Here is a 24,614-nt window from a genome sequence, read left to right as displayed (position 1 = left end):
TCGAACTTCTGTCCTGTTCTAGTAGGTTTAGAACTTCTGTTCTAGATTTTCAATCAGAGTTAATTGCAACTGAACACTGATAAACAAACAAATAATAATAATAATAATAATAATAATAATAATAATAAAAATTAACTTTCTAAAACGTCTAAAAAAATCCAGGGCGTCCACAGATTTAAGGCATAATCCTTAGTTGATAGACTCATTATAAAGCATTCATTAATTTGAGAGCCCTTCAACCATACTAATCAACTGGGTATGTTCTTTCAGTAAAATATCAACGACAGAAGAAGCAGAGTACAAAAGTCGTTTCGGCAATAAGCATAAAAGAATTAGAAGAAATCTGTCAGAAAACGTTTGCTAATTAAACAAATGAGTCTTTTGTGACTTACCTTTATGTCTTGATATATATATATATATATATATATATATATATATATATATATATATATACGCACAAGCACGCGCGCGCACACATTCTTTTCTTGTTTGAAACAATAGTTAGAATAATAAAGATTATTGGATGAGTGCAACTTCAGCAATAGAAATTGTTCAACGAAGAGTAATTAGACAGAATGGGAAAATGCCTGTTGCAACGTGTTAGCGTCATGGAGTGTAGACAATAGTTGGATTGAAGGAAGAATATAGTAACAATAAGTTTGATCTACAGAGTAAACTAGTTCCTGGGTGGCGGTCGTAATATCGAAAGTGAATAATATTTTTTAAAACAAAGAAAAAGGGGAAAGAGAAACAGAATAAATATTTTAATTCACCAACCTACTTCGACGATATCTAACTTCTTGGTTTTCTAACCACATTTGTTTTAATGAAAACGAGACAACAGCCAACAGGAACGTCCTAGATATGATATAATATATTAGATGTATATCAGTATCTGGGGGAGGTGAGGATTTAGCCGGTAGAAAAAACACTATATCAATGACTTTGGCACGCTCTTCGACATTGATGGAACTGATCCTGTTAATATCTGGTATGAATATCTGTAAGTCAAAGTCTGTAAAAAGAAAAAAATTTAAACAAGTAAGAAATTCCTGGGTACCTCTCCTTTTTTTCCTTTTCCACAGTTCCTTGAAGAATGGCCTTTCCAAGGCAACAAGATCTTGTTAAATTTCCAAAGCTTCTCAGTTTTTTTTTTTTTTTTTACTGTTGTGAGGTTTTCATGGGTATGAGTACTAATTAAATGTTAGATGATTTCACGGACTGGCTCATTTGTGATGTGGTTCAAATATGAGGTACTGTTGCAGCAGTATCTCATTTCCAATGCCTATATCTCTGCACCGAGAGTCTAAGTCTCACACGATTACAGGAAGACAGAGTACTAAAACATGTACGAGTACAATTTTGCTTTACATCGTAATATTTCTATCTTTCCATATTGGTTAAAGTTTGATTAGTGCAGTCACTCTCTGTACACCTCTTGCAGATTTCAGGTAACAATTTTTTATTATTGTTAATAATTAGTCCAGGTATTCGAACAACTGTACTTGATCAGTGGCGTACCTAGCACAAGTGCCGCTCGAGGCGGATGTTTATTTGGCTGCCCCTTAAAAGTTCAATGAACACTTCAAAACGCCAAAAACGGAATAATACGGCTAAATATGTATGCAAAATAAGAAGACACTGTAGCAACCATTTATTTCCCTCAAATTTACTTTTATTGTGCTTATACACAAAAAATAATAGGAAAAATATGGTAAAGAATAGAAGATGAATTAATTACAAAAATAAACGATTTTCAAATTCATTTTATGTGCTTTCCTCATCGCGAAATCTTGAATGACTTCATCAAAATTAATTTTATCCGCAAAGTCGCGCTACCAAATAATTTTGCAGTCTTGCCCTTTCAAACAGAAAGTCTTCTTTCTTAATATTCTCATCAAAGGCGTCTACATCACAATTACACTCTTTATCTAACAAATTGGACGGTGCGAGAAAGGTGTATTTCTTTGTAATATCGTGAAGTCTTTCGAATCTAGAGATTATTTCTTCAATCAGTCTATCTATCACTAACTACATTTCTCTTCTTAGCTCAGCGTCGTAGCTGAGAGCGGGGATCTATTTTAAAACAGGGGCCACATTTTTCATTAATGTTTTACGTAGTGTTTTTGGTACGGAAAGACTTTCAAACTTCGTATACTTATCTATTTTGTGTTATAGAACAGAAAAATATTTTTGTATTCGAATTTATTTCATGTAAACAATTGTCTTATTTCGATAATTTCAACCAATCACTGACAAGTATTCAGTTGTTTATATTTACTCCTTTGGCTGATTAAGCGATGTAAAGCGTATTTAATCTCCATACCTTCGTTTTATTTGCTTTTTTCATTTTAAATTTGCTTTAACCCTAACCCTAACCCTAACTTTAGGGTTAGGGTTAATTGTTTCAGAATCGTTTGTTTATGTAGTCGGCACTTAATGTATATCGGCTGAATGGACGTCAGTGATTGGTTGAGATTACAGAAATACGACAACTTTAACATGGAATAACTTATGGATTTCTTTTTTTTTAAGAAGACTAAGAGAAAAAAGATGTTTTATATGACACATTCTACCAGTGTTCCAAGTTTCAAAGTGTTTCGTTAATGAAAAATGTGGCCCCCGTTTTAAAAAAGATCCGAGAGCGGCATTATTACTTTCTTCGTAGCTCATTCTTATCTTTTTGCGAATTCGACACTGTGCTGATTCCCATATCAGAGCAAATTTCGGTTGAATAGGCCAACGTGTCATCTACTATTTTGTCTCTGCTTACAAGTAGAGAAGCTTTCAAGGCTGATAGTTTAATGGCACATGTAATGGACAACTAAACTGTATTTCATTAATTAAATTTATATTTAATACAATGTATAGGAAAGTTGGTTATACATCATTAGATGTATACCACTTTCCTATATAAAATTAAGCGATGTAACGGAACGCTGACCTCCAGACTATCAACTAAAACAACATTTATTCGGGTGGTAAATATATACATCTTTAGCTCTTGTTTGTTGTTACAGCTTCTGTGTGTGTGAGCATTGTTGTTGGGACGTTGTTATGTAGATGTGAGCGAGCTGTCAAGTGTAAGTCCGAAAGATGGTGAGAGACAGCTAAACACGTCCATGCTCAATCGCTGGCCAGCTAGAAAGAGACTGTCTCCAGAGTTGGTATGTTTGAGACACTGCTTGACACGTCCATGCTCATGGCCGGCCGACCGAGAAAGAGACAGAATGAAGCGGGAAAGCTTGCTTGTTGAATTGCACGCATGCGTGAGACTACGCATGCGCACAGCGTTACTACAAACGTATTACTTAACTGCTAGTTTCTAGCAATTCACGGTACTTAGACGCATGGGAGGTGTATGAATAAAGTGCGTTGACTTATTATTCACTATGGATGGTCCGGCAAGGCGGTTCATCTGTCAAGGCTTTTGAGTCGAGAATACCGGATAATCTGTGGTGTACGTGTATATATATTGTGTGTATGTGTGTGTGTATGAACGTGTATATGTATATACGTACGCATATGTGTCTATGCGTACGAGTGTGTGTATGTATATTCAATTATAGTAAAGAACGAGTCCTCAGTAAGAAGTAAAATAAAACAGCTGATGCACGGCTAGAGTTGTTAAAGCTGCGCTTAGTTTGGCCTTACCCATATATACAAATATAAATATATTTATACATTTGTATAAATATATTTATTTGTACATACGGGTAACAGCTTTTCTGTTAGAATAGTTGTATTAATTATTAATGACCTGCTGACACGTGGTATTTTGTTATGCAACTATAATATACTATAAAGTATATTAAATGTTTTTTTATGGGTCAACACGTTTTACTCTGTTTGGTTGCCAGCATCAATTTTTCTGTTCGAATTGATTTCACATTCTGTGTAATGATGCACTTTTATAAGCTAATTAATGACGTGAAAGTAATTTTCGCTATAAATCAATAAGTAAAGAGCTATTAGTAATTAAAGTTTGAAAATTTTGGTAATTTTAGCCAATCGTAAGCCACAGACACATTCATGGCTGTTTCGACAGTAAGAAGCGGGACATGAGAATTCTTTTGTCTCCCACTGTGCTTGTTGCAATAGTAACAAGCGAATCCGAGCAGTCTTTGGAAAGTCATTGATCTGCGAGGAAGCACGTGATGACAAATTTGACGCTGTGTTATGTGCTCTGTGTGATTATGGCATCAAGATCCAGTAACTTCGCTTCTGTTATGGAAACATTGAAAACAAAGAAGGATATTTTAAAAATCAAAACTGAAAGTTAAATGTTTTTTTTTTTAAAGCATATTTAAATTGTAAATAAACATATTTAAATTGTTTGTTTAATGTTTGCTTCTTTTTGTCATTGAGTATTGAGGTGGTTGCGAGGTGTGCTAAAAATAACAGCTAAATAAGATTTTTTGGATAAATCTTTTAAATTAAAGTTTATTTGCCAACATCTCGCTCAGAGATTTAAAACTAACCGTTTTTCTCTTTTAAATTAACATAAACATTTATTTACATGAAAGAAAATTACCGGAAAACTTTCATCTAATTCTTCTAAATCTTTCTGTTAAAAATTGTAATGTATTTATCGCATGCAACATGTATTTATCGCATCTGCATTAAACACTGGTGGTTGTGAGGTGTTCTAAAAATAGCACAGACACATAAAAAGTTATATAAAATAATATATTTGTTCGTTTATATTTCACGGTTTATATTTCCGGTCCTTCCACAATGTAACCACGTGGACATCGGTGGCGATTTTTTCTTCCTCCGTTTTTCCCTTTGAACTTTCCTTGTTTCCGACGAAGAGCTCCGCTCGAAACGTCATACTTTCTCTCTTTCCTTTCCCGAGCGTCTAGTAACACTATCTGTATCACGTCCTCGCGTTGTTGTTTTTTGTCTTTTTCCTTTTTTGAACTTATATGTATGTATATATATATATATATATATATATATATATATATATATATATATATATACACGACAGGCTTCTTTCAGTTTCCGTCTACCAAATCCACTCACAAGGCTTTGGTCGGCCCGAGGCTATAGCAGAAGACACTTGCTCAAGGTGTCACGCAGGTGTAAATAAGTGATGATCAGTAGGAGAGACATCAAGGGAACAAGGAGGATGTTACAAAATCCCATAATTCAGGCTTTGCAACTTTTAGACCGTAGCTTGAGGTGTGAGAGGACGTGCATTGTCGTGGAGCAAAATTGGGCCATCTCTATTTACTAGTCTGGGCTGCTTCTTTTTCAAATTCTCATACAATCAATTTCCTGGCAATACGATGTTGCTGTTACCGTTTTTCCTTGCTGCAAAAATGAATAATGTAAAACCCCCTTCGCAGATCACCATACAGTAACCACGAACTGTTTAGGGTCCAATAGTGGGTTTGGGTAGTGCTTAGGTGTCCTGTTCTCCTGCTGTTGTCAAAGAGTATCCATTTCTCATCACAAGTAATGATTTGGTGCAAAAATAGTTTTTTTCCAGTCGAGAAAGCAATAAGGAGCACACTTCAAGGCGTCTGTTTTTCTTTTTTTAGTCTCGTTCAGTTGATGTGGAACAAACCTATCCGTTTTCTTGACTTTTCCTATTTTTTTACAGGTGTCCAAAGACAGTTGTGTGAGATGTTTGGAGTTCTGATGAATGTTTTCGAACCTTTGTTTTCGGATTTTGTTCAACCAAAGCATTTAATCCATCATGCCGAATAACTGACTTTGGCCTACCCCTTGGATTATTTTCAAGGCTATCATCTCCTGAACGAGAGCTTTGGAACCATCTCTGAACAGTTCTGATGTCAACAAAACCATTACCAAAGGCCCGCTTAATATTCCGTAGAGCTTCTGCAGCAGAGTGACCCAGTTTGTACTCATACGAGAAAATGACTCAACATAGTTTGGTTGTTATCATTTTCATAAAGTCTGAGGGTACGAATTTTGTATACCAATATTGTTGGGAAAGAAAAAGAATCGAGATTAAATGCAAGGTATACATAATTAGATTTTTAAATGAATGAAATAACAAGTAATTAAAAATGCGACATTTCATTGAAGCAATCTAGTACATTCCTTGTTTATTTATTAACAACTGTACAAGCACAAGCATTTCACACGTAGATTTATATGGCGATAATAAAATAAAATAAATGCGCCCTGTAGTGAAACTACCTCCCGCCATTAGATACAAACTACTATCGCCATTACATACAATCTTCTCATTTAAATATAAATAAATGCGAGCGTAGTAGAGAACCCATTCCTTGTCATCACGTGACTGATTATTATTCGAATCGGCAACTTCTTCGAACCGTTCCCGCCAGAACGCAAACTGACCAATCACAGCCCCTAATAAGGTCACGTGATAGAGTATTAAACTGAAGCCATCGGGAGCCAATAGTTTGTTATAAATAGCTTTAACTCATACCCAACAAATTTGTCTCGGTCCAGTTTCTCTTAGAGACTGTTCCGTGTACCACACGACAGCAGCAGCAGCCAGCGACCACTTCAGCAGCTTCGTCCAGCCAACGATGACCACCGCCGTCGCCACATCAGCAATACGAGTCTACGACTACTAACCAGCACCATCGTCATGACCAACACGATTACTACCAAGCAGCCTCTACACCACCAGCGTCAACACGACTTACTATGTACACCAAACCAAACCTCCGCGGCATATCTCTCTCTTCGATTCTGTTAGGTGACTCAGCTTCACCACGGTAAATAAACAGGCAAGAGTTCTCTGCCAAACGACGAACATCTGTATAACAAGAATCACGGCCCGGCATCGATGCCACGACATCACAACTAGTGATCAGCTCTGCCACACTCAGCCCCCTCACTTTCACATACAGAACTTTTCCTATAGTGTACTAAAGAACTGGTATAATTGCTCACGTGTTATTGACTCTTTCTATCTGCTGTAATAATACACATACACATACATGTATCACTCACATACATACTTTTCTTTGTACGACGGCCTGTCTTTGATATTGTTCTTATATGTCGCATTCACACTCTCACACAGACATACATCTTTAACGCTACAATAAATATCTCTGTTATTCATCTAATACGGTTGTGGTCTTTCATTACTGGTCATCTATGTTATCGTCGCATAACATATCATCTATATCATCATTGATATATAATATTTTGGTGTTCGACCGTGCGACGCGTTTAAATAAAAGGAGTCCTCTGTTTTTCCATTCGTCACCATATCTCCTTTTTGAGTTCGCACGGTCGTCCCTTACAGCCCTTTTAAAGCCTAGCCAGGCTCATGGGCCTAGTTTCCCGATTTCATTGGCGTATGTGATTCCCAGCTGGACGGCACGCCAGTCCATCGCAGCGTTACTCATTTTTTGCCAGCTGAGTGGACTGGAGCAACGTGAAATGAAGTGTTTTGCTCAAGAACACAATGCGTTGCCGGTCAAGGAATCGAAACCACAATCTTACGATCATGATGCTGATAGCCTAACCGCTAAGCCACGCGCCTCCACATATATGGAGATAGGTGTACGAATATATATAACAATATATGCATATATATATGTGCGTATGTGTACATGTACTCATAAATATACCTCTATATGTGAGCATGTACATTGAAACTCAAATGTATTTCTGTATATACATGAAAAGCTGTAGATACTGTAGAATCTATAGTATAGACGAAGAGGCGTATAGATACTAATATGCCTAGATGTGTATAAAATACGTTGCCACACAAATGGATACTACAAACATCAGTTGCTGATGATAATCTTTACATTCACTTCAAAATGGTCATAGTAATACACGAAGTCAGTACGTGAAAAACAAAATTCTTACCCAATTGAAGATATGCTTAAAGAGCAACCCTTCAATATAAGCTTCTGAATTTTTACCAGTCCGCAGCCTGTGTTCTTATATAAATCTTACCTGTCAGACCCCTCGTATACATATATGCTTGAATAAACACTAGCAGTAACCAAAAACAGTCATCAACTTCCCCTATTAAATATAACCAAGGCAGCAGGAGCCATCTGTTGAGACTCAACAAAGCTTCCAATACAAAACACTGAATGTGACTAGTGTGTGACCTATCTGTGATCTGTACTTCTATACATATCTAACTTTTAGCATCTACAATTCACACACATATTCGAATGAACCCTTACAATATCATAAACAATCAATAAATTCTTTAGCTACCCAAATAGTTTCTACATAACTTTAGCTGTCAAACTAGAAACTATCTTTCCCTGCCTCCTTATTCTGTCACTTTTGTTTTTAACCTACAAATTATTTTGACAACAACCCAATATCTATAAAGATATTCCTTTACGTTAGCACGCTGAGCGAAATGCTTAGCGATCTTTCGCCCGTCGCAACGTTCTGAGTTCAAATTCCGCCGAGGTCGACTTTGCCTTTCATCCTTTCGGGGTCGATAAATTAAGTATCAGTTACATACTGGGGTCGATCTAATTGACTGGCCCTCTTCCCCAAACTTTTGGGCCTTGTGCCTAAAGTAGAAAAGAATATAGACTCCCTGATATGTGCATCTATTCACCTAATCCATCTAAACTAGCGAACCTTAGGAATGTCATACAAATCTTCACTGTGCCACTGATAGATTGGATTTGAAGAATCCGCGTCAGTGTCTTTTGCTCTTTCTTCGAAAAACCTATAACTTTTATGTTTTTGCGTAAATTTGTAGTTACATAGCTTAACGCACCTATTATGTTGATAGGTACAAACGAGAATATATAACTATGTATAAGAGCTGTAAGTTCTGCATTAATTCAGCATAAATGCTTTCGTTTATCTGGACATTTGATGGTACGTTCACATCCACCAGACAACTGACTTCAAAGCAGTGCATACATGTACGTATGGGAGGATACTCGGCAAACAGACCCCTCTGGAGACACACCATCAAAACGGTTTCAGCGGACTTCGAGAAAGCCCGAGTCGCAAGAGCTGAACTCAAGAGATGGGAGAGAAAGCAGCGCCTTCTCCTTCCCAAACCATAGTTAAGCTCCAGGTTCGGTGATTATGCGAATAAGGAGTCCAACGTAGGTCATTTATCAGCGTGTGTATGTATATATAATTTTTTTTTTCAGGATGAGATAAAAAAAAAAAACAAGGCTGTGAAGATTTTAGAACATTTATAAATAGAAGGTCTTACAGCTGTTTCCAGGATATTTATTATATCCCTTCATCGGAGACGGTGTGAGAAAATGGTTAAGCAATAGTTAATTTAGATAAGATACGAAATAGAGAGTGAAGTGGAGAAATGAAAATAGAGATATGCAGGGATATTGCATTTGCAGATCCATTATTTAGGCAGAATGGTATACATATAAGATTCCAATACCTTATGAGTAAAATCCAATAGTATTTAAAATTGGTTATTCCAAGTATAGATGAAGGGATATAATAAATATCCTGGAAACAGCTGTTAGACCTATTTATCAATGTTCTAAAATCTTCACAGCCTTGGTTTGTTTTTTTTTATCTCATTCTGGAAAAAAAAATTATATATATATATATATATATATACATATAGTGTGTGTGTGTATGTATATATATATATATATATATATATATATATATACACACACATGCATATTTATACCACACACGCGCACACACACACACATGCTCAGTACTTAAAACTACATTATTTAGTTTACAAACTAAATTTTCCAGCAGTAAGAAGTGGTTTCACCTACGCGCGCGCACCCCACCACCATCACACATCCAACTCGCACTGTCACCACCACCTTTATTGCTGACCCCTCCTCCTCCTCCGTTTCACCCCCTCTCTCGCTACAACTGTTCCTGTTTCTGTTTTTTTTTTTTTTTAGGTATTCAAGCATTCATTCATTTATTTGTTCGTTCACTCATTCATGCGTTTATTGAAAGCGCAATTCTAATGAATTCGTTTTCTTGCCGGTTTCTCTGTTCCATGTGGTGGTCGTTACCTAAATCTCTTCGAGCCATGCAACAGTAGCAGGTAACTGCTCTTAACATATGTCTTTTATTGTCACTCATCTCTTTCTATTTTTGCTTCCTCTTTTTTTTTTCTGTAAGTTATGTATTCTATTATGAATGAACTTATTTGTGAAGTTATTTCTCTGTGTGTGTGTGTGTATGTGTGCGCGCATGTGTTGAATGTGTTTGTGTATTTGAGACCGAAAGGGCTTTTCTCCCCTTTTTTTTTTGACAACATTTCAGGAAGCTGAGTTGCATACTTTCTAAATAAGTGAGACATGCAGTTTCAATATATATGTTTTGGGGATGGAGAATCGAATCAAAGATTAAACAGAGATTACATGAGTAAATAAAAAGTTAATTACAAACCGTTTCTATGCCGTGCACCTCTAGGAAATGCTTGGTTAACTTCTGCACTCCTCTGCAAATATAATATCACGGAAAGTCAATTTTCTAACCAGTAACTTACTAAAAAAGAATAAATTATATCAGATATAATTCTGTGAAATTATTAAGTTTTTGGTGGGCTTAACAGAAGAAAGTTACAGTGAAGAACAAGTTAATTTTATTCTGGAAAGCGATTTTAACGTATACAGTTTCCTTCTTTTTGTCGCATCCCCTAAAGCCTGTGGACGTACATAAGTGTATCCCCCACCACCACTTTGTTTCCTCATAACTCTCAGAAAAATGGATATATTTTAATGAAATTTTATACAAAAATGCTTCAGGTGATGTAGATTCTGATTATACCGAAATTTGTTGTGATATTTTTTTTCCGAGGGTGGGGAGAGAAGTTTCTGAAAATTCCCAGGATTCGCTTTCCAAATAACTTTCAGAAAAATGTGTGTTTTTTAATAAAATTTTCTATGGAGAGCTAATCGAAATCTACAACATCCGAAACGTATTTGTAAAAGATTTCATTTAAAAATATCCACTTTTTTCTAAATGTTATGAGGAAACAAAGTCGGGGGGAAGGGTACGCCTATGTAGGCCCAAGGCCTGAAATTTTAGGAATGTGGACTGTCGATTACATAGATTAGTACCTATTTTATCGACCCCTAAAAGAAGAAAGGCAAAGTGTCGACCATGACGAATTTGAACTCAAAAAGTAAAAGCAGAAGAAACGCCACGAAACATTTTGTCCGGCATCCGAACGATTCTGTCAACTTTATATATATAATGGGTTTCTTTTTTTAAAATTTTATTTTTACTTTTCAAACAAATGAAATCATTTTATAGATATTTCTTTCAAAATTTCTATTTGAAAGTAAAAATCGACTGTAGCAGTCGTGCAACACAACTACCACTCGTTCTTATCCAATATCCAAAAATAAAAATGGAAAAAGGGAACAACGAAAGAAAAAGAAAGAAAAAGAAAAGCAAAATGGAAAACGAAAAAGCAGAAAAAATGCCAAAAAAAGGGGAATAAAACCGCATCGATTCAACATCAGTGCACGCAACAAAGTTCAACGGAACAACACGCACGCACCCGGCATTACTGCGGACAATGTTTGTTTATATGTGAAGTTATATATAAAACCAATTGAACGATAAACCGAAGGATTCTTCAATAGTGTTTATTAGAGTATAATATTAATTTTTACGAAGAAACTGATAACAGTGACTTCGAAATTTCGGCTTGCTCGCGCTACCATCAGACTATACATACCCACGCGCGCAGTACGCAAACTCTTATACACGCGCACACACATCGTAGGACGGGCGATATATATCTTATTTCTTTTGTTTTGAAAATTCTACTACTTTGAACACATTATTGATTATCTTTATGAAAACAAAACATAGACCGTATGTTGAGCATTGTTGGCAGTGACTAGGATGCTGTTTCGAACAATGTTTGAATGAAGATAATCTAGGATTATTTTAATTACACAAACGTTCTCAGATCGAAATAGACTTTCGTAATAAAACATTGATTTGCGGGTAAATTTTTAACTTTTGGTACAGGCTATGGAAACCTGTATTGTTCCAAAGCTTAAATGGATATATAATATATCTGATAGTAAAAAAAAAGTTGTAAAAGCGGAATATTCTTATATTATTGTCAGAGACGTAATCAATTCCCCCTTTCCACGATATATAGCTAGTAGAATGTAGCAACAGTTGAGTGAACGGATAAATTACCTTTCGGTATTTTGCCGTTCTCGGTTCAAATTCCGAAGAGTCCATCTTTAGTTATCGTCCTCCTGGGGTTAATAAAATAATTCCCAGTGAAAAACCAGTTGCTTGAATAGACTGTATCCTTCTACACATAAGTATTGGCGTTATCTTTCAATGTTTTCTTTTTCTAAACTAAATATAGGTACCAACAGAAAAAAAGTCTATGATTGAGAATCAAAAGTGAGTTCCTTGTTTGCCTTTCGCCCAAGTACTCGCTTCCGATATTCTTTAAAGTATATAGCCCCACCTGCAATCCCAGTAACTAAACTTAACTGACACACTTACTCACATATCCCAACCCCGGTCCTCCTGGGAAAGGGATATTTTAAAAAGAAATTTTGGGCAGCTACTTTTCAGATGGTATAGACGATAATTATAATGGAAAATAATGTAAAAGATGAAAATAGTGGGTGCGCACACATGCATACTGACACATGTCAAATTTTTTTCAAAATCAATTTTTCAACAAAAATATATATATATCCCAGGCCTTCAAGCAGGCTAGGCACATGCTAGAAATAACACCCAAATCTCATAAAACTGCGATAACATAATGTAATCAATCTACTCACCTTTCTGCAAAGATTTATTTCAGAGTAATTTCACAAAGAAATGTTTGGTGTATCAAGAAGTACTGTCTTTGAAAGTAATGACAGCCTTTGAGAAAGAGGGAAAAACCTCCTTGGGGAAATAAAACTCCAGAAGAAAACCAAAACTTTCAGATAGGGACCATTGGACTATTATGCAAATTGTTAGATAGGATTACAAAAGTACAGCTCCCAAAATTACTGCAGAGCTTAATGACCACCTCAAGAACCCAGTTTCCACAAAAACTGTTTGCTGGGAGCTGCACAAAGCCGGATTTCACGGGAGGGCTGCAATCAGAAAACCACTACTTTCAAAAAGCGTTTAGAGTGGAGTAAAAACCTACAAAGTTGGTCCCTAGAGCAGTGGAATTTTCTCAGATGAGTCATCCTTTACCCTATTTCCGACCACCGGCCAAGTATACATATGGAGACAGCCAAAAGAAGCATTTGACCCAGATTGCCTTCTTCCAACTGTTAAATATGGAGGAGGGTCTGTGATAATCTGCGGGCTACATCTTGGAAATCTGCCAGCCCAATGGTTTCCCATCATGGCAGAATTAATAGTCAAGACTATGTAAGCATTTTATCTGATCAAATTCATCTTATGGTTGTGGAACTGTTTCTGGAGGGAAACGCAATCTTTCAGGGTGATAATGCACCAATTCGCACAGCTAAAGTTATTACTGAATGGCACAAGGAACAGTCTAGTGAAGTTGAACATCTTACCTGGCCACCACAGTCCCCAGATTTCAATATTATTGAACATTTATGGTGCATTTTAGAAAAACAAGTAAGGAGTCGATATCCTCCACCATCATCACTACAAGAACTGGAGACTGTTTTAGCTGAAGAATGGACAAAAATTCCTTCAGAAACAATTCAAACTTTGTACAAGTCCATACCTCGCAGAATTCAAGCTGTAATTACTGCCAAAGGTGGTCCTACCCCATATTAAAATAAATCTGTTTGAAATTTTAAGGTGTTTCCATTATTTTGTCCAACCCCTCTTTATATAATAATGATCCAAAGAGATACACAAGCAAAATGGTATAATTATAACCATATTCACAGCCTTGCATTTTTTATCTCATTCTGTTAACTTCTATATATGTGCTTGCTAATGCACGACCTACGTTAGACTCCTCATTTGTATCATTATCAAACCTGGAGCTTAACTGTAGTCTGTCCACAGCACTTACTCAGCATTACCTGCTACCTTTGGGTCTTCTTGACACCAATACCACTCATACCTTATATATACATATATATATATATATATATATATATATATATATATATATATATATGGCAGTCAGAACTTTGGATAATTCTTTATTAGTGCTTTCGTTTGTTTAACCGAACCCTTCAAGATAATAAAACCAAGATAATAAAAACAGAAAGTTTCTTCATCTTTAATATGAATCGAAGAGTGAATGTTGTTTTGTTTTGTTTAGAAAAGGAGAAATTTTGTTTTTCACAGAAAGGGTGAAGAGAGGAAGATAGGGAGCAGGACAAATGAGAAAGAAAAGCAAAGAGTGGGGGGGAGAAAGAGAGAGAGAGAGAGGTTTCTTTTTAATTATGTTATATCAATGTGTTTAACCTATTGAAATTTAATTACAATTCAAGATGTTACTCTTGGTTCAGTTATTGTTTTCATGGATTATGATTTGTGTGTCCACACTAATTGATACATTCACTTATTAGTGATTCATGTCAGTGATTACTGTTGGTGGTTTCTCATTGCATGGTTTGTCTTCAATGTTGGTTTCCTCTTCTTAAATGTGTTCATCTATCTTTGTTAACGTCATGTGGCTTTGTGGATGTCACACTGGTTGCTCTCACCCTTGAAGAACTCAATGATAGCATGTGTTCCTAGTTGAAACCCAATATTCACCTGCAATGAAGAAGAAAAGAAGGACGAGTTACTCAATAAACATAGAAAAGTTATGCCCACTTTTACATTGCTTTTGGTCCAACTCATGTGTATGTGTGTATATACATATAAATATGTGCATGTATGTATATGTATGCATATATGTATGCATATATGTATGTGTGTATATATATATATATAAGAAATTAAAGAAGGAAAATGCACACACTTTAGTTTTAATATATCGACCGGTTTCGCTTTTGCTATTCATGATTTTAAGATTTACTTATTTAAATATGTATTTTCTTAAGAAAAGATTTTTTTTGTCCGTGTTGTGTGTGATGATATTTATGAGTGAGTGAATGATTTAACAAGTAGAAAAATATATCAAAGATTATATTAAAACTATGTAAAGTGTGTGCATTTTCCTTCTTTAATTTCTTATATATATTACAATTCACCACGTGGGGATAATCAAAATTCCTCCTTTTCTGTTACTATATATATATATATATATATATATATATATATATATATATATATATATATATATATGCATATATGTGTGTGTGTGTATATATATATATATATATATATATATATATATATATAGTCCGGGGCTGGCTGCTATTTAGGGATACTGAACCTGCAGCCATGTGGTTGAGAAGCAAAATTCTTACCACACAGCTACAGCTGCACCTATGTGTGTGCGTGCATGTGTATGTGTGCGCACATGCACATGTGCTTGTGTGCATATCTATGTGTGTATGTATGTGTGTGTGTATGTATGTGTACACACACACACACACACACACACACATACACACACACATGTTGTAATGACATTAGGGAAGGACTGTCGTTGTTGAACTAAGTTCCTGAAGAATTTTATAAATATAAATATTTCGTGCTAATCTTTGCTGTGTTAATTCCTGCCATTTATCAGATTGATCTTGCATTCTTTACATATTTTCATTGCAATATTTCGCTGAGTTTAAGGTGGTGAGCTGGCAGGAATGTTAGCACACTGGGCGAAATGTTCAGAGGCATCTTATCTGTCTTTCATTCTGAATTCAAATTTTACTGAGGTCATCTTTCATCTTGTTGGGGGTTCATAGAATAAGTACCAGTTGAGAACTGGGGTTGATGTAATTGACTTACCCAACACTCTCTGAAACTGCTGGCCTTGTGCCAAAATTTGACACCAATATTACACTGAATTTATTTTGTACATTTATTCTATGACAAGTTATTTACATTCACAAATGCTTTAAACTATTTTTAAAACTAATATTTATCCTGACAATCTTCCAAAATATTTCTACCATTGAATGTGTCTTAGAATGTTCAAAAATTTAAACATTTTAGACAACATTAAACAAGGTATGAAATATGTGGTGGTGGTGGTGGTGGTGGTTTTGGTGGTGATGCTGCTTGTGGATCTCCATCATTTGGTGATGAGGATTCAGTATGTAATTCATCATATGTAATAAGGCAGTCACTTTCGAACTTTAGAATTCAGGTACAATCAACAATTCAACAGCTGGGCTGCTATACCATTTCTGTCTATCCAATTTCAAGGTAACCAGTCTTAAATTCTTGTTATTGGCCTGGAGTGCTTTGATAAGCAAAATAGGGGCTAAGAATCAGCCCTTGGTGAATTCCTACCTGCACTATAAAGTCACCACTATACTCATTGCTGACCACAACATTATAATTTTGCTCTGACACTTACGACCAGTCAGTTGGAACCAATTGAAATCTGAACCTTCCCAAAATAAACAGGTTAAATCTTCCATTTGTGTTTGAATTAGTGAATTAAATTACTGTGAATTGTTGCATCGCACCCTTTGGACAGGGCTTGATGTTACTCTGGTAACAGGTCATGAACTTTCAAATGATTTAAGACATTTTTCTAGATTGTGGTATTCCTCACTCAGAGATGAAGGCCAAAAGCCTGGAGCCTTAGATCTTTCTCACCTTATAACAATTGAGTTTATCAAATTCTTTTATAAACTCTCATTTGGAATGATTATTACCAATGCAGATTCATCACCAATTTCTTCCAATATTATGGAGTTAACCTACATTTAAGACAGCTGGTTTAGCACTCCAATGACCAGAGCAAGCTAAAACTTATGTGACTCAGTGACTATGTTTATGCATGGAACAAAAACAAACATCTGACATGTGTGTGATAAAATGAGAGGTTGACAAATTGTAAGAAATAGAGAAAAGAAGAAGAAGGAGAGATGGAAGAAAGGAGATAATGTTAATACCATTTGTTCTCCGCCCTTAATGAGCATATTTAGTTAAACTAAATGTTTTTATTAGACACAGTAGTAGGGAGGGAATAGCCAAACATAGTGACTAAGCTGGGAAGAATATAAATAGTCATAAATATTTTATGCTGTTGCAGTGGGAGATGGATGTGTGTGGAGGGATACATTTATGTGCATGTATGTATACATATGTGTATGAACTTGTGCAAGTGTTTGGTGCATAAATGTCTATAGCTGCATCAGCATTTCCATATATGTGTGAGACGTGTGTTTGAGGATATCATGTTTGTGTGTATGTGTATTAATGTGTAAGTGTATGTGTATATATATATGTATATATATAAATATGGAGTACAAGTTTATTTATAAACACACACATATTTATAAGGTGTGACAGAACAAGGGGTTAGACATAGTATTTGTGTCACTGGACTTCTCTCTAAATATTAGAAATATGTTAACTTTTTTGTTTTTTTACATGGAGCTTTAGGTGTTTTCGCTCAATAAACACTCACAACGCCCGGTCTGGGAATCGAAACTGCAATCCTATGAGCATGAGTCCGCTGCCCTAACCACTGGGCCATTGCACCTCCATGCCTGCATGTATACAATGCAAGTACAGGGATCACTAAAAAGCTTTGTTGTTAAGAGAAAAAAAGAAATAGAAGCTAAAACCTAGACTTTGTATTTCTGACCTTGGTTTTCCTTTTTCGTATTTTCTTTTTTTTTTTCTTTTTAGTGTTTAGGTGGAGTGGGAGACAGGAGACAGATGTGTTTAGTCTTACGTGTATATTTTTAGTATTTTTAGTGTGTGTGTGTGTGTGTGTGTGTGTGTGTTTTATTTCACTATTCTACAAATTTCATTGATTTATTTTTACTGTTTTGCACATCCATCAACTTATCAAGAGTAAGAGTGTGAAACTGGATACAGTTGAGTGAATGGGATCCAGTTTGAACAAAAAATAATAAGGTGTAAAAAAATCTATACTTATCATTCATTTTTTTTTGTTGTTGTTTTTGGTTTTTCTGTTTTTAATTGTTCTTTTGATGTTTTATTATTTGAAACAAGCTGACAAAAATACCAAGTGACTGTCACCTCATTATTCCAAAATCAAGTGAAAAATTGGAGCAACCACTAATCAAATTATGTGTGTGAATGTGTGTGTGTGTGTGTGTGTATTTTGATTTAACTTTTACTACTACCACCACCACCATCATCATCATTATTTTCATATTTGGTTTTTCAAGCTGGGATGGGTTAGATGAAACTTAGTGAGGCACATGGGTATCGGCCATGCATCGGTTTTTCTAGCCATTCTTCTTTGCTCTTCTTCTGGGCTTATTATTTCATCTCTTCCTTAACTCTTTTAGCAAACTAGGTTACTTTCTCACTCGCCTTCATCCTAGGTTCCTCCATCATCAGTTGTTTCTCAAACTGTACAGATTCTTTTTATACCAAGTATAGCTTCTTTACTTTATCACGCTGGTGCACAAGCTTCATTAGAGGATCTTTTGACAGCTCAAGATTTGTATTTAATCCTACAGTGGTGGTTTTGTATGATAATTCTAATTGAGTTAGTCCTCTTCCTCCCATGCTTCTCAGTAAATAACCTGTTCACGTCTGCTTTTGGGTGGTTCATTCGAGCCATGGTTAGTAGTTTTCTGGTCCTGGAGTCTAGCTTCTTTATTTCTTTCATTTGCCAGTTGATTATGTTGAAACTGTAAGCTACAATTGGTACTGCAAGAGTGTTAATGGCTTCTGTTTTATTTGCAGTGTTGAGTTCAATCTTTGTTACTAACCACACTCTCCTGTAGTACTCTTTTCTAAACTTCTCTTCCATTGCTGAATGTTTTATGCCGTTACTTTCGTCTATGCCAAGGTATTTATATGCTTCTTCCAGGTCCATTGCTCAGATTCTTGCTTCTGTATCTATGTGGATATCCGCAGAACATGCCAGTTTGACTCTTATGAAAGTGGCTTTCGTGCATTTCTCCAGTACAAACTGCATCCTGATATCCTGATATCATCTCTGAACTTTTTGACTGTAGCAAGTAGACCTTCTTGTTGTTCGTCATTTTTTGAGAGCATTTTCAGATCATTCATGTAGAACAGATGATTCCCTTTTTCCTTCTTGATCTCATATCCATACCCAGTTTTGTTGAGCATGGTACTTAATGGTGCCAGTGCCAAACAGAATATTAACGGTGACAGCGAGTCCCCTTGGAAGATACCACTTTTGATTTTGATTGGTCTGCTTGTTATTGATCCACTGGAATGGTTCAGCGCCAACATAGTTTCCCATGTATTCGTGCTGTGTTTCATAAGCTTGATGAGAGTCAGGGATACTTTGTATACTTCCATCACTTTCAGAATCCATGAGTGAGGTACACTATCGAACGCCTTTTTATAGTCGATCCATGATGTGCTCAGGTTCGTTTTCCTGGTTTTTCAGTCTTCAAGGATCATTTTGTTTATCAGCAATTGGTCCTTGTATCCGTAGCTCCACCTTCGACAACCTTTTTGTTCTGGTGGTAGTAGGTTGTTTTCTTCTAGGAATGTGTATGTTCTTTCAGTGATTACAGATGTTAATATTTTATACAGTGTTGGTAGACAGGTGATTGGTCTATAGTTCTTTGGGTTTTCTGTGCCATTTGTTTTGGGTATTAGGTATGTCACTCCCTGTGTCAACCAGTCTGGGCTATTTTCTGGGTTTTTCATGATTTCGTTGTATGCTGATGACATATCTCCATGTATATCAACTAGCTGTTTGATCCAGAAGTTTAGTACTTGATCTATTCCCAGTGACTTCCAATTGCTGGCCTTTTTCAGGGCCAGGGTGACCTCCTCCTTGTGAATATCTTCCCATTCCTATACCTTTTTATTTTTCAGGAGTGTTTCATGTTCCTTAATCCATTCTGTACCTTCATTATGTTGTTTTTCATTTTCCCATATCGTACTCCAGAAATTTTCTATATCCTCTTTCTTTGGCCATTGCTCAACATTTATTTGTTGTTTACCGAGCTCCCTGTAAAATTTCTTTCCATCTTCTTTAAATAATTTGTTTTGTCTAAATTGTTTGCTTCTCTTTATATATCGTGACAGTCGTTATGCCTTTGCTTGGATTTTTTGCTTTAGGTTTTCTTTTGCTTCAGGTACTTCATTTTTTTGCTTGATCCCATTCTTTTTGCATATTTTATTGGCTTTTCGTTGGTTGACCTGGTTTCCGTTACTTATTTCAGTCAGTATTGATAGGTCACCTCTCATGCATTGTATATCCTTTTCTAAGTTTTCTTTCCATTTTGGTTGTCTTTTCTTCTGTTGAGCAGTTTTCTTTTTTAGTTTTATGCCTTTTGCCTTATTATTATTATGCCTTATTATTATTATCATTATTATTATTATTATTATTATTATTATTATTATTATTGTTGTTGTTGTTGTTATTGAGTGAGAGAGCAGTGCATGCTATCAAAGTGACACTGGGGTAATATATACAAACCTGATGTACCTATCATGACTACCCGTCTGATAAGGGTACACCAGGTACATGCATCACAACCATATGTGCACGACATGGTGATCTTAAATCAAGATAAACTATGCATGACCTCACAAGTGGGGCCCAGTTAAAATTTTTGTCAGGTTGAGTAGCCCATCCTGCTCAAAAGGTCCCTGAATAAGGTTTGTTTAAGGATGATGAACGAAACACCCATGTTTTCAGGGGTGAATTATTCAAGCCACAAAAAATTCCTCTCAGCACACGGCTATGATGCTCTCCTACTTATTATTATTATTATTATTATTCAGTAGTTTTATATTTATAACATGCTTTCACTTCACTACCGAGCGCAGCTCTGTGTGCCTTGGGTATGTGCTATGGTTTGCTGTGATGCTCTTATGGTTACTGTATTGAAAGTGATTTGCGTAGGATGTGTGCAGTGCCCAGTAGTGCAATTTTCTCTATGTTATATATATTTGTAAGTCCTGATGTTTTTTTTATGTATTTGTCTGAATGTTTTTTTTTTATTATACCTAAGGCACCTACTATGATAGGAATTGTTTCTGTTTTTAGATTCCACATTCGAGTTATCTCTATTTCCAGGTCTTTTACCCTTTTATTTTGATAAAATAAAATACCAGTGAATTACCAAGATCCTTTCAAGGTAATAATTACCAGTCAAAATGTAAGGGTCAGTTAATCAATTATACATGACCCTAATGTTTGACGATAATTCAGTGTTAGAAACAGTAACAGCAAGAGGATAAAAATAATGGTTAAAATCCACCACCACCGCCGCCACCACCACCACCACCGCCGCCACCACCACCACCACTGCCGCCACAACCCTTGTCTTCACGATTATCTTCCATCTGTCATTGTCATCCTCATTCTCATAATGGCCACTACCACTATTGTAGTATCATCATCATCATCATCAACATCATCGTCATTGAAGCCACTGTCATCATCTTTGTCATATTCATTGTCATCACAACCATCATTACTATCATAATCATCATTACCCCTGTTGTCATTTATCAATGTTCTTTTAATCTCTAATCCATGTTTGCAAAGATTAAACACATCTGCTCAGGAACAACTTTAACCATGACAACTGCAACAGGCGTGGTACTTTTGCACAACTTCTTTCTCATTCTCTCTTTTAATCACCGCTATCACTGCAGTCTTTGACAGCACCATCTCCATCATCAGCAGCATCAGTATCATAATGAAGATCAACAGTATCATCATTGTCATCCCATCATCATCATCATTATAATCAGTTATCATTATCATCAGTATCATCATCATAATAATGATGGCAATGATTATCATCATTATCATATTGATAATAATCACTGTCCATTATTTTGATAATTACCGTCATAATAATAATCACAGATATTATTATCATCATCATCACTACCATCGCCATCCTGATAACTGTTGCTGATATAATTGCAGTTATTGTCATTCACCATCACTGCTGTCATCATCATCATCATCATCATCATCATCATCAATTTTATCATTCTCATTACCATTTTGATCCATTTTCATCATCATCTTCCTCAATTTAATGAGTGTCAAACTAACACCAGTATGCACAAACTATGTGAAGTCTCAGAATCTCTATGGGTAGATACCGTTTTTTTCTCAGCATCATAACTGCATGAGTTAAACCCTATTTTGATAACTTCAAAACGTTCTAAACTTTACAGTCAATTTACGCAAGTACCATACTGCTATAAGCTCAATATGAATATTAGTTTCATCATGCAGGTAAACTATGCCATTGTTGCTGTTGTTCAACTCTCAGTCAACTCTGAACAAATCTATCATTAAAAGTATAAATAGAGATTGATAAATAAATACCTGACTAATTAGTACTTTGTTCTGCCTCATTCACCCTCACTGTCGTGCCTTCTTAACTCTCACTATTTAGGTAAGGTGGGACGTGAAGGGAATTTTGCTGCTATTCTTAGCAGGTCTTGTGAGCAGGTCACTGCTCCTCTAATGGTTTATCAGCAAAACTATGTTTTATACACGGTGACCCCATACTCTTTACTCTTTACTCTTTTACTTGTTTCAGTCATTTGACTGTGGCCATGCTGTAGCACTGCCTTTAGTCGAGAAAATTGACCCCGGGACTTATTCTTTGTAAGCCTAGTACTTATACTATTGGTCTCTTTTTGCCGAACCGCTAAGTTACGGGGATGTAAACACACCAGCATCGGTTGTCAAGCGATGGTGGGGGGACAAACACAGACACACAAACACACACACACACACATATATACATATATACGACGGGCTTCTTTCAGTTTCCGTCTATCAAATCCACTCACAAGGCTTTGGTCGGCCCGAGGCTATAGTAGAAGACACTTGCCCAAGGTGTCACGCAGTGAGACTGAACCTGGAACCATGTGGTTGGTAAGCAAGCTACTTACCACACAGCCACTCTTGCGCCATGTATATAATAAAAGTTAAAATTGCAAGTCAATATTCAGGCTTCTTTTATAGAACCAGAAATACTTCAGGTTTGATCAATTGCTCATCCTTGCCTTTTAACTAATTAGCAAAGATGCCCTTACCAGCCCACAACAACACTAAACCCTGTCTTTTTCTCTTCCTATTCTATCACTACTACAATGGCCTCTGCTTTTCTGAACTAGCTATCATTTCCACCCTGGCCTATCTGACACATTTTCCCTCCTTCTTTCATAATCTTTACTGTGTTGCTGCATTTGGCCATGTACTTGTCCCTTTTTCTAATTCTCCCTCACCAGAGTTTTAAACCTCAGGAACTCTGTCCCTTACATTTTTCTTGCAGATATCATGATCAAATGAATGCTGAAAGGTCTGCAGATGACATGGACTCTGACTATTCTTGCTGACTAAAGCATTAAAATAAAAAGCATTAAAATATTAAAATATAAACATTAAAATATTAAATATTAAAATATATATTTAAAGCATTAAAATATATATTTAAAATATATATTTAAAAATGTATTTCTATCTTAGATCTACAATAATTATGTTAGCACCCTTCAGAGAGAATAAGGAAATGAATGATTGATATTTCAAACTATGAGGGTTGGCTGGAAAGTTCATAGGCTGACCAAAATACCTTCATGGAATGTGTCCAAATGAGGTTTATTTTTCAATATAGTCCCCCTTGTGGTGCACACACTTCTTCTAATGGTGTTGCACTGCTTGGATTGCATTGGTGAAGAAGCTTTCCTTTCTCATGACAGCAGGGCGTTGAGAGAGTTTTGACTGCTACCTCTAGAAGGTCAACCAATTGCATAGATGTGCAATATGTAGATAGCAGTAGTGAAATATAAGAGTTTCTAGAACAATCAGTTGTGTGAACCAAGTTTTCTCTTTCGATCTAAAGCCATTTCACCTAATCTACGTTTCTAATTTGTTGATTGAAACTGTTGACACACCATACATAAAATACCCTCTTTAGGTACTGGTACCACAGAACTAAGGATATTGTTGTTTAGCACCATATCAGACCTTGTTTGGTCATTGTTCATAGTAGTGTTAGTAATATTATTATTAATGTTGTTTAATTGCAGGTCAGCTCTGATTGCAGAGACCTTTGAACTGTATATAATCTGTATATATAAGATTAAGTTCATCATATTTAATACAGTAGGGTGTAATTCAAGGGTGATTTTGCTGCTATTTCAAACAGGAATAGAGAATGTGTACAGGTCCCTTCAGATGAGAATTAATAGACAAAATGTGAGTGTAGTGTATTCAAATCCAGTAATTCATGATAGTACTACTACCACAGGGTGTGTCAGTTTTTTTAGGTCATTTGTATCAATTTACGAAAAAATTCATACCTCATTAAATAAAAGCTATATTTGAAAACAAAGTAGGACAAATAATCTCTAGAATCCTTCTATCACACCTTTTCAATGAATCCACGATTAGCATTAATGGCTGCTTCAATACTGGGCTGGAAGTGTTGACATGCCTAAATGAGATGATCTTTATCAATTTGGAACATAGTGCTGATTAAGGCAGACTTCAGAGATTGTATGGTGCTATGGGGATATTGATTGATGTCTTTCTTGACTATGCATCATGTTTCTAATTTAAGGCCCTGCAGTTTTCAAGGGAGGATGTTAGTTGATACTATTAACCCCAGTACTTGACTGATACTTTATTTCATTGACTCCCA

General features: G+C 35.9%; 1 protein-coding gene and 1 long non-coding RNA gene across 4 annotated transcripts in view; both read left to right on the top strand.

Annotated features, from left to right (window-relative positions):
- Nucleotides 1-542: 542 nt before the first annotated feature.
- LOC149133800 (uncharacterized) lies at nucleotides 543-7,080 on the top strand. Its single transcript, XR_016243477.1, has 2 exons — nucleotides 543-1,041; nucleotides 5,612-7,080. It is a non-coding gene; the product is annotated as an uncharacterized LOC149133800 (long non-coding RNA).
- Nucleotides 7,081-9,741: 2,661 nt separating this feature from the next.
- LOC106871325 (beta-1,4-galactosyltransferase 4) overlaps nucleotides 9,742-24,614 on the top strand; it is a 43,611-nt gene continuing 28,738 nt past the window's right edge. Inside the window, exon 1 of one of the 3 annotated variants that reach the window (XM_089358929.1) lies at nucleotides 9,742-10,009. The gene's annotated coding sequence lies outside the window, so the exon portion shown is untranslated. The remainder of the gene's footprint in view (nucleotides 10,010-24,614) is intronic. The other 2 variants (XR_016243476.1, XM_089358927.1) reach the window with 2 other exon arrangements.

Source organism: Octopus bimaculoides, chromosome 10, assembly GCF_046866305.1.
Source record: "Octopus bimaculoides isolate indiv1 chromosome 10, ASM4686630v1, whole genome shotgun sequence".
In the NCBI taxonomy this organism is placed as follows: Eukaryota; Metazoa; Mollusca; class Cephalopoda; order Octopoda; family Octopodidae; genus Octopus; species Octopus bimaculoides.
The sequence above is the reverse complement of the archived record's forward strand: the minus strand, read 5'-3'. Positions and strand labels throughout refer to the sequence as shown.